Source organism: Phyllopteryx taeniolatus, chromosome 7, assembly GCF_024500385.1.
Source record: "Phyllopteryx taeniolatus isolate TA_2022b chromosome 7, UOR_Ptae_1.2, whole genome shotgun sequence".
Taxonomy (NCBI): Eukaryota; Metazoa; Chordata; class Actinopteri; order Syngnathiformes; family Syngnathidae; genus Phyllopteryx; species Phyllopteryx taeniolatus.
This window is the reverse complement of record NC_084508.1, coordinates 9,314,395-9,326,313: the sequence shown is the minus strand read 5'-3', so window position 1 is coordinate 9,326,313 and position 11,919 is coordinate 9,314,395. Positions and strand designations below refer to the sequence as shown.

At 39.4% G+C, this 11,919-nt stretch overlaps 1 long non-coding RNA gene across 1 annotated transcript; it reads left to right on the top strand.

Moving 5' to 3' along the window:
• Positions 1-201: 201 nt before the first annotated feature.
• On the top strand, positions 202-8,033 carry LOC133480632 (uncharacterized). Its single transcript, XR_009789325.1, has 3 exons — positions 202-265; positions 1,378-1,630; positions 7,824-8,033. It is a non-coding gene; the product is annotated as an uncharacterized LOC133480632 (long non-coding RNA).
• The last annotated feature ends 3,886 nt before the right edge of the window (positions 8,034-11,919 follow it).

Below are 11,919 nucleotides of genomic sequence, written 5' to 3'. Positions count from 1 at the left end.
TGTTTGTTAGCTTTGCGGACGTTGATTTTTATTTTTTTTTGTCTTTTAAAAAGCTGGCAGTCTTAAAATCCAAGCAGACACATGGAACAGATTCCAGCACTAGTGCCAGCGTGTGCACACGTGCGTGTGCATGACAGCGTGAGTGTGTGAATCCGTGTGAGTGTGTCTGTGTGTGAGTCCGTTTTTGTGTTTGTGTGTGGAGACTAAGAGAGACAAGCCAAGCGGTCGGCTGCAAAAGAAAAGACGAAGCAGATGCTCGTTCTTGGTGAGGGCGATGGGACGGTGCCAAGACACTATTGCCACTGGCACCATGTGTGTGTGTGTGCGTGTGTGTGTGTGTGTGCGTGTTCGTTAGTGAGAGAGTAATTGCAAATGTGGGTTGTCTCAGTAGGGCATTAGTTGTGCCCTTATAAAGAAGGCAGCGGGATATACTGTTCTCTGAGTGAAATACCATATTAAACAAACACCGAGCGGTGGGTGGCGTGTGTGCGTGTGTGCGTGTATATGTGTGTATGTGTACAATGTAAAAATAGAGTGTATGTATATAGTTAGTCTTTACGCTCCGACTAGAAGATTGGAGCTCAATCAAGTCACAGCGTGGAAGTGGAGCACTTTTCCCAAGGAGGTGGAGGTGGGGGAGGGGGGAGGGGGGAGGGGGAAAGGACTGGGTACAGGATCACTGTGTCAGCGAAGTCTGGGCGTCCCTGCTAAAGCTACTGACCCCGCGACCCGAGCTCGCATAAGCGCTAGAAAATGGATGGATGTGTATTGCTGCCATACTAGAGGGAAACAAATGCAGTATCACGTTCTAATGTGACACATTTAATGTCTGGACGTGATAACTTGCATGTTTTTTTATGTGATGAGTTTCACATTTTGACATGTTCTACTATTCCAGTCGTATCACGTGATATGCGTCACTTTTTTGCATTCGGCGAAACAAAGCGAAGCGATTACTTCCGTTTCAGGTCGCCGTCGGAGCCGTGTGAAGGGACGTGTCTTCTTTTTGCGTCTTCGAAATCATCGTTCCGTTCGCGATGCGGCTGTTCTATAATACTGTAAAGAAACAAATAAGGCAAAGGGGGGGGAGGGGGGGGGAAATCGCTTCGCTTTGTTTAGCCGAATGTGGAAGTCAACTTGATCACGTTTTGAAAAATGAAAAATGTGAAATTGATTACATTAAAAAGTGAAATTTATCACCTTAAACGTGAAATGTCTCACGTTATAACGGACGCCGTAAATTATTGTGTGAATTAAGAAAACCATTAAAGTCATTCCTAAAATGAAACAAATATCAATTGTTTAAAATATGTTATGTATTACTGTATATGCACAATATAAGACAATCTCTTGAGCTGTCATCTCGTTGTGTTGGAGGGGTTTGTGTGTGCCAATCACACTAGGTCAACACGGGGCCCCCCCTCCCCATGGGACGACCACGCTGGGCGCTCCCCGGCTACAGAAGCTAACTCTCGGGACGTGCGATGTCGCCGCGATCTGAGCCGGCGTACGAGGTGGAGAGGTTCCCGCTGGACGCGCACGCCCTCTTGAAGGGGGTCGGCCTCTGTTCCACTCTTGAGTTGCCCGCGTGCAGAGGCGTCGAGCATACGCTACTACCGATATTGTGAATGTGAGTATTGAGTTATGTCACAACGAGGCGAGCGGTCAGCCTCCACCGGCGAGACAATAAAGTGTGTGTGTGCGTCTGTGTGCGTGTTTGTGTGTGCGCGACAGATGTAGGGTTGGCACTGTGCCAGCACTAGACAAGCAGTATGAAGTCATTACCAGGCAGACCCAGGAGTAATCTGCTCGGGCACTGTCTTCAGATTATAAACGTGCATAGTTGTGTGTGTGTGTGTGTGTGTGTGTGTGTGTGTGTGTGTTTGTCTGTGCGTGTGTATGAATTGTCAGTTGCTCACATCTCCTGTGTTCCGCGCCAACTCTGCCTTCGTTTTTATCGTCCTCATGCTAATAACCCATCAAAGTCATGCAGCGCTTTCATTTTGGATTTACAAACCCCAATTCCAATGACGTTGGGACATTGTGTTCAAACGGAAACGAAAACAGAATTCAATGTTTTGCAAGTCCTTTTAAACGTATATTCAATATTTAATGTCCAAACCGATGAGCGTTATTTTTCTTTTGTTTTTGTTTGTTTGTTTGTTTTGCAAACATTCTCTCATTTTGAATTTGATGCCCGCAACACTTTCCAAAAAGAGATGGGACAGGGATAACAATAGACTGGGGAAGTTGAAGAATGCTCGGAAAACACCTGTTTGTAACATTCCACAGATAAACAGCTTCACTAGAAAGAAGGTGAGAGTCGTGATTAGGTATAAAAGGAGCATCGCCGACAGGCTCAGTCGTTCACAAGCAAGGATGGGGCGAGGTTCACCACTTTGTGAACAACTGCGTGAGCAAATAGTCCAACGGTTTAAGAACGCCATTTCTCCATGTACGATTACAAGGAATTTGCGGATTTCATCATCCATCGGTACATAATATCATCCAAAAATTCAGAGAATCTGGAGATATCTATGCATGTGAACGGCAAGGCCGAAAACTAACATTGAATGCTTGTGACCTTCGATCCCTCAGGCGGGAAAGCAATAAAAACCAGCGTCATTGTGTAAAGGATATTGCCACACGGGTTCTGGAACGCTTCAGAAAACCATTGTCAGTTAACACAGCAACAAATGCAAGTTGCTTCTCTACCAGGCAAAGGGAAACCCATAGATCAGCAACACCCAAGGCACCATTAATGCTGAAAGGTTTTGGAGCGACATCTGCTGCCATCCAAGCAACGGCTTTGTCAGGGACGTCCCTGCTTAGTTCAGCAAGACAATGCTAAGCCACATTCTGCACGTTACGTGGCTTCGTAGTAAAACAGTGCGAGCATTCGGCTGGCCTGCCATCAGACTCGACCTGTATATAAATATACTGTGAATAGGAGTACAGGAATGCAAATATATGTACATTCCATATATAAATCAAATGAAAAAAAAATCTTCAAACAAGATAATCCAAACCAAATTATTATGACTAAAGTTTGAATGAAATGAACTGCCGACCACTTTGTGCGGTTGCTGTGATGCTTTCCATGTTGCACTTGTTTACGGCAGCCTAAGTGGGGAGGGGGGACGGAGGGGGTGAGTCAGAGGTCCAGAGAGGAGAAGCATTGAAGTTGGAGCCACTGTTTATGTTTGTGTCTGGTTTCTCTCTCTCTTTTCACTCGTACAAACAGCAAGCAGTTCCATCTTTCCCCCTCCCCCCCCCCCCCTCTCCGTCCATCACTCCATCCATCCCTCCTTCCCTCCGTCCAGTTGACAAGTGTCAGTGTGGGGCCCTCGGCCTCTATCCACCTGCCAGTGTTTGTGTTCCAGTCTGGCTTTGCGTGGCCGCGAGAGAGGGAGGAAAAGCCATCAGGTGGAAGGATGGAGGATGGGCGGAGCTGGAAGGAAAAGAAAAGAGCGCCTGTGGTACCGCCATCAGGAGTTTCCATCGGGAAAAAAAACTTGCAAAAGTTAAAAAAATAAAATAAAATCCCAGACGTCTGTACAAGCTTTATCAGGAAGGAGCGTGACTAGTTTGACAGCAGGGGGATTTTTCTTTTATTGTTGTAATTGGACTTTCCTTGTTTGCTTTTACCATCTGTGACGAACACAAACACCACAAGAACACAAAAAGCACGTGTAGCTAAGCAATGTTACAAGAGTACTAACACAGCACAATATGGATGCTGTTTTACAAACACAGGGTTTTACTTTTTTGTATGAAACCCTGCGGAATTCTTTGTTTATGAACACGATCGTAAACACAATAGTGTCAGTCCAGCAATGTCAGTACGAAACACTCAAATTAAAAACATAGAAACTAGCTAGCTTCGTCAAAAAATACGCCTGTAAGTGTAATTATTTTGTGCAAAATCTTACTCAATGTTGACATTCTATTAAATACTGAATACAACTTGTTGTTTTTTTAACGCACAAATAAGACAATGTTACATATACCTATACACCTAACATTTTTGTATTAAAATAGGATTTGATCATTAGTAGTAAATATATAATATATGTATTAAAATCGGAATTGATTCATTTATTGTTAAAATATTTAATTATCATACCCATTTTTCAATTATTTCAATTATAAAAGTCGAATGTGCCACTTAATCATAAACTTTTCCCACCCCTCCTTTGGGGCATAGAATAATTTAAAAAAAAAAAAAAAACCCACCAATTGTTTATCTCAGCTGGAGTTTTTAACTGGAGTTTTCCAAGTGAGAAGGTGTAAAGGTGACGCACCCTTTGACCTTTAAAGTGTACTTTGAACTTTGTGTGTCCTCCTCTGCAGCAGCACCTGTGTTGCTCTGCACCTTTATAGTGCAAAAAATTCACAGCCTTTTGCGTACTCGCGGGCACACTTCCTCCTACACTTGTCGACAGATGTGAGGTAAACACATGCTGTGGTTAGCATCCAAAAGTACGAGCCCCCCCCCCACCACCGCCCCCACAGCCAACCACGAGGCTTCAAACCACTTAAACTTTCAGTATGACTGAGAGATTATTAGCAGAGATATTAAAACACCAAATTTTTAGTTATGTAAAAAAAATAAAAATGACAATTTTAAATCATCGAAGATTATTTCTTTCTGCAGCTGTTTTTAACCCCCCGGTGATGTGCATTACCATCACCTATAGGATTGGAGTGGAACAGCATTGACTGCACTTTAATGACTTCAAACAGACTTTATTATGCTCCATTAAGGGAGCTTAATAATTTGGAATACAGTGAAAATATGTATATCACAACAACAACAAAAAAGTTAACTTCCACGACTGCCAGTACCGATGCGGACCTTTCTCTGCCTCATCTTGAGTAGTTTACCACCTTGCCTTGTATTGGTGAAATATGCCGTAAAGCCAATCTGCTATACCGCAGGCAATGAAGGGGCCGCAAAGGTGCTGTTGTGGTCGGCGGCGAGTGGGTGTCCCGCCTGCTAATGGGGTCAGCGCAGCCCCCCTGGGAGGAGGAGGAGGATTAGGAGGAAGAGGAGGAAGAGGAGAGGGCAGCGAGGACACACTGTCCAAACCTGTCAGCTCGGGGGCGGCCAGATGAAAAGAAAACAAGAGCGCTACGCGTTCCATATGTCGGGGCAAAGGGTGAAAATGTGCTTTGCATTTGCTTCCCTCTCCGGTGCCGTTTGATTGGGACGTCCGTGGCGCTCTGTCGGCGTGTGTGTGCGTGCGTGCGTGTGTCTTTATAAATGGAGCTCACTTGTACTCTTAGTATTTATTTTGCGGAATTACACAAAACGTGCCCGAGCGATATGTGGGTGGCACATGTTCAAAGGAAGAAGCTTTTTTTCTTGAAAATATCCAACTTTTATGTTGAAAATAATTACGTTTTTCCTCTAAATTATGCAACGTTATTCTTGAAAATATGTAGTGTTTTCTTGAACATACACTGACTTTACTCAACATATTGAAAAAAAAATATCTGTTAGTTTTTTAAAAATATGTACAACTAAAAATGCTAGAACTTTTTCTTGGAAACAGGATTTTTTTTTTTCTCAAAAATGTATTTTTCATTTTTGAATATATATATTTTTTCTAGAAAATAAGAGTTTTTTTTCCCAAACGTGTATGACTTCTTGAAAAAGTGCTTCAAACTCTATTTTCCTTTTCTTGAAAAGAAATTTTTTCTTAAAGAGAACTTATACAACTTTTTCAAATGAATCACTTTCTCTTGAAAATACACAACTTTCCTATTGAAAAAATTATATTTTTTTCCCTCAAAAATATATGACTATACTAGAAAATACACAACTTTTTCTTGAAAATATACAACATTTTCTATTAAAATATTAAACTTTTTTATTGAAAATGTATCATCACTTTTTTATTGAAGCTATACATTTTGGGGCAGGAAATATTTTTAAAAATGCACTACAAAAATGTAGGACCATCTCAAAACTATTCATTATATCAAAAATAAATATAACTTTTCTGGAAAAAAATAAAATAAAATTCCCAAATAGAAATAATAATAATAATAATAATAAACATCACACTTTCTTCAAAATATGCATCTTTTTTTCAATGTCTTCTTTTCTTGTAAGTATTTTGCCGAACTATGCAACTTTTTTTTGCAAAAATCTACAACTTTTTCAAATAATATGTAACTTTGTCTCAAAAAATATGCAACAATTTCTTAAAAACAGAATTTCTTTCAGGAAAAGCTTTTACTTGAAAATATCTAACTTTTTTCTCAAAATTATATAACTTTATTCTCAAATATGTACATACTTTTCTTGAAAATCTACAAATTTTTCCATGAAAATATATCACTTTTTCTTGAAAATAAATGACTTTTTTTTCACAAAACGTGTGACAGTCTCTAAAAATTACTATTTCATTCCTAAAAATATTTAATAGTTTCTTGAAAATACTTGACTTTTTTTCTTAAATGGTGTTTTTAACTGTAAACATATGTGACTTTTTCTTAAAAATGTGCATGTTTTTAATCTATGACTTTTTTCTCGGGAATGCTCAACTTTCTCTTGAAAAGATTGAACTTTTTTGTCGAAAATATCCCCCTTTTTTTGTGCAGATCTGTTTCTTCCTTCCTTTTGGCTCTTCGCTAATCCACTTGTGGAGATTTCCTTCCCCTAAACAGGGAGACAGACCCTTGCAGCACCTCTGGAGATCTCCTCCGGCGCTCTAGTTAAAGATGGAGTTGATTTTGTTGATTCGATTTAAGCCCGTGAAACGAGACCTTGGACACACATGGAGAAACGCGGGGTGGGGGGGGAACTTTTGTGCTCGACTTATTAAAAAAATGCTGGCGGTGGGTGATCCAGGCCACAACTTAAACCGTTCAATCACATCCGGGGTAGGCAAACATTTGTGCTCAAGGGACCGTGTTTGATTTTTAAAAATGTTTTTACAGTGCATGATTTGATTTTTACAGGACCCGTGGGCCGTAGTTTGCGCACCATCGATCTAATGCAAGCCAATACAAGAGCTGTGTCAACAGTTCCCACTTTGCAAAAATAATAATGCTCGCTTTTGATTAAGTGGTGTAGAGTTGCGGCGCGTGATGCAGCAAGGGGTGTTCCTAATATTTTGCTTAGCTACATGAGAAGGGTCCAAATATTAGAAACAGCTCTTGGTTCTACCACCTCAATAATAAACAGTTTGTTAAATTTATACCTGTCTGATAGAAAGCTGAAAACCTTTTTTGTTGTATGTATTATATTTAAAAAATAAATAAATAAATAAATATATATACATACATATATATATATATATATATATTATATTTATATAAGATGTATTTTATTGAGGGTAAATTCATTGTTACAAAAGTAAAAATAAATTAATAATAATAATAATACACTTTTCCTTTCGGGTGAAAAAACATTGATTATTATTCTAAATATGGATCATCTTTTAATGAAATTAAATTCTAAATTGCAGAAGGCAGAGTGCTGTCTTGCCCTTTATTTAATTTAATGTAATATTATTTCTCAATTAATTTTAATTAGTTGTACTTCATTTCATTTATAATTGTAGTTGTTGGATTTTGTTTTTAAATAATGGTGAATTAAAACGTACACCAGCCAGATGTTATTGAAAATTAAATAAGGTCACTGTTTAAAAATCGAATCTAATTTAATATCATTTTAATTGTAACTTGATTTAAATGTATTATATCTGTATCCGATTAACCTTTAATGTAATTTGAATTCAATTTCATTTTGATGCAATTCTAATGCAGTTGAATTGAATTGAATTTGAATGTAATTTTCATTCCTTCAGATGACGGTAATTGGCAAATGATGATTCTTCTTCAAGAACAGGAAAGCCAGAGCCTGGATTCAAATCCCCAACCTCAGAACTGCGAGGCTGATGTGCTGACCACTAGCTCCCCGTGTTGCCCTCACATTATAACGCAGAACAGTCAACAATTAATATCTACTCAATAAATCTCTCGATTGGTTGTGTATATTATACAATACACTTGTATATTAAAACGGACCAAATGTGGTCTACACATTGCTTTAATGGAATTCATGAAAACAATGTGGAAGCAGTGAAGCATTTGACTGCAGGTTACCTTCTTTTTTTTTTTTTTTACCCACCTAAGAGCTTGTCCTCCCATCTCAGCAGCTGTGTTTTTGTTGTCCTTCCACCCGTTTCAAGTCTCTGTTCTTTTTTTTTTTTTTTTCCACGTGCTGACATGCGCTTTCAAACATGCGCGGTCTTCAATTAGTTGACACGGATGCGTACATGCGTGCGTGCATCGGGCCATATTGGAGGACGTACTGTACGTGCTGCCAAAGTTCAAAGTGTGTGCACATGTTTTGGAAAACAAACAATCTGTTCGACATTTTATCATCTTTTTTTTAAAACGTTTTTATAAGTAATAAAAAAATTGTCGTCATAATTTAAAAAATACAGGATTATTGTTTCTTCAGTTTTTTTTATTTTTTACATTTCAATAATAAAAACAATACTATTGTGAGTATTTAAAATATTCTTTTTAATATTTTTTTTATAATTAAATATTTAATAATAATTGAGTTGAAAACATTGAAAAGAAGTTACTACTACTGTGTAATATTAAAAATAATATTTAACTATTTTATAATTGTTATTTTTGTTGTTATTGAAATATTAATTAATTTGGTTGAAATCCTGTGTGGACCTTTTAATAAGGTATTATCACCATTTCATATTTGATATATATATATCTCTATATATCCATCCATCCATTTTCTGAGCCGCTTGTCCTCACTAGGGTCGCGGGCGTGCTGGAGCCTATCCCAGCTGTCATCGGGCAGGAGGCGGGGTACACCCTGAACTGGTTGCCAGCCAATCGCAGGGCACATAGGAACAAACAACCATTTGCAATCACAGTCATGCCTACGGGCAATTTAGAGTCTCCAATTCATGCATGTTTTTGGGATGTGGGAGGAAACCGGAGTACCCGGAGAAAACCCACGCAGGCACGGGGAGAACATGCAAACTCCACACAGGCGGGGCCGGGGATTGAACCCGGGTCCTCAGAACTGTGAGGCTGACGCTCTAACCAGTCGGCCACCGTGCCGCTATCTCTATATATATATATCTATATATATATATATATATATGAATATTTAAAGATAATAATATATCTTTAGAGATATATCCCCACCGTCCCCACACTCTCTCTGGGTCAGCCTGGCTCCAGTGTTCTCCAGGAAGGGCATACCCGAGCTGTGACTCGCTTCCTGGGGCACAGGTACACTCATCGCCCTGGTGTCACAGTGGAGGAGCAAGAGGTGATGTGTGCGTGCATGTGTGCGCGTGTGTGTGTGTGTGTGTGTGTGTGTGTGTGTGTGGTCATGGTGCAAGCCCAGCTAATGAGTCACACAATAAGTCACTAATCTTCGCCGAAGGTCTTGTGTTGTTTGGCATGATTCTCAGTTATTGTGGAAAGACCGAACTTTTCCCTCACTTATCCCCTGTGTTTAAGGATTGTAGTCATGCACACAAACACACACACGCACACACACACACACACATTCACTAACTCACGTGCTGCATCACTTCCACCAGTCTACCTCAGAGGGAGAAGTAATTAACTAACTAGTTAAATATGTGGCCAACCAAGTACCGAACTACCAAACAGGCAAACTGATTTAATACCGTAAATTCCCGTGTATAATACGCTCTCGAGTATAATACGCAACCCCAAAGTTGACTCCCAAAATGAGGAATTCTCTTCTACCTACAAATATTGTGAATACGCACCATCGATTTGCTGCCATCCATGCTGAAAACATAAAGTATTATCTGTACTTTATTAGGTTTTTCAAAGAAACATTCTGGTCTGTATGCATGCGCTGGAGTAATTCTGATTGTTTTTATCGAACGTTCGTGTCGCCTCCTCACCAGTTCCACTTGTGTTATTAGCAAAGAATAAAGACGGTGATCGACTCAAATCAGTACTCGATGATACACTAAGTATAACATTTTAATAGTATTGTTGAAAATAGTACAGTATTACCAAGTATGCTGCAACTGGGTACCATGTCCTGCGATGAGGTACAAATGAGTCAGTATGTAGCGTTAGCTGATTAGGAGAAGAGCGGCGTTGTGGTTGCGGTGCTTGTTTCCCCTCAGAGTCCACAGCGTTGGATGAATAAAGTGGTTGGTTAATAGTTGGTGTATCGTCCACCTGTCGTTTTTTTTCCCAGCAGCCATTGTTGTGCTACAAGTCTGGAGATGCTAGCAGCTGCGGGAGCTAGCGGCAGATGCTAGCTAGCCTCCGTAGCGACACGCAATAGTGATCCAAGAAGTTCCGAGTGAAACATCCACATCGCGGTGGAAAGTAAACGTGAATTTCCCAGAAATATAAGAAAAAAGAAGACTAGTGCCGTGGCACCGACGTACAGTAACACACACGCATGCCCGTCACACGGAAGTCCATCCAGAACGATATGATATGATATGATATGATATGATATGATATGATATGATATGATATGATATGATATGATATGATATGATATGATATGGCGGCATCCGCGAGGATATCATGATTCTTGGACGAGCAGGTGAAATTGACCTTATTATACTGTTATAAATGTACACCTTTTTCACAACCCCTAAGTACCGGTATATGCTTATACAATGTGAAAAGTTGTTTTGAATTTTCCTTATACTGTACCTATGTATAGTACACTTTTATCAACTTTTTATGACCGCGGGAGTATAAAGAGGCCTTAACTAACCATTCTTCCTAGAAAGTGACCGTTTCAATCTGTATTTATTTCTCCCCTCCAGCGAGTGAGGGGCCATTTAGAGCCTGTTGCCCCCTCACCCCTGGGTGGGGTTAAGTATGTGAATTGGGGTGAGTCACAGAGAAGCTGAGGGTTAATTGTGGTCCCTCTTAGAAGTAATTGCCAAAATCACCCACGCCTCGCACCCGCCCTATCCCCCCACCGATATCCCCCCGATGTTCCCATCACTCTGTCTTCTCATAGTAGAGATACAAGTGTTCTTTTTTCATGCGCAGCATAGACGCTCGGCTTGTTTCCCGGGACGTGTTTGGCATTCCGGAGAGCGCCGGGAGGTCAGAGCGTCTTTGGACCCCCGACTGTCCCACTCGCCCCCCACACCCCCACACCCACCCTGGCCTTAAAAAGGCACAAACCCAGCTATAGTCCTCCAGATATTCACACAGGAAGCATGGCGACTATGAGGAGGAGATCTGCAGGAAGAACAGGAACGTTCATTTCAAAGGGGGAATTTCCCTTAAAAAAAAAAAAAAGTTTTAAAAATTGAAATGCGGTTAACAATGCAAGCTTGTCATGCTAGTTAAGATAATAAACAGCATGTGTGGGACTGGGTGAGGCACAACGGATGACATTGCATAAAATGGAATATTAATAATTAGGCATTCAAAGTGATAAAAGTTCTCACTACTAATACATATAAATAGATATTAGAATTCACAAAATAAATTGTCATCAACAAAGAACAAAACAGTAAGGAGAAAAACAAATATACTTTGAAAATGAAAAGAAGTAACAAAATCATACACCCAAATATAATATTTCATGAAGAATTGTATAGTAATAATAACAGAATGTAAAGAAAACAAACACAATTGAATAGATATAATAATTAAAATGAAATTCTCAGTAAAAAAAAATAAGAACAAATTGAAGAAGGCAAACAAATATACTAATTTAAAAATATAATTTTTAAGAAGTACCATTAGAAAATAACAAAATACATTCTAAGAAAAAAAAACAAACAGTAACAAAAAAACACATAAAGCATAGAAAATAGCCTGCCAATTTAACAGAATTTTCTTTTTGTATTTGTTTTGCTTTCTTCAATAAAAGTTTATCTGAACGATAGA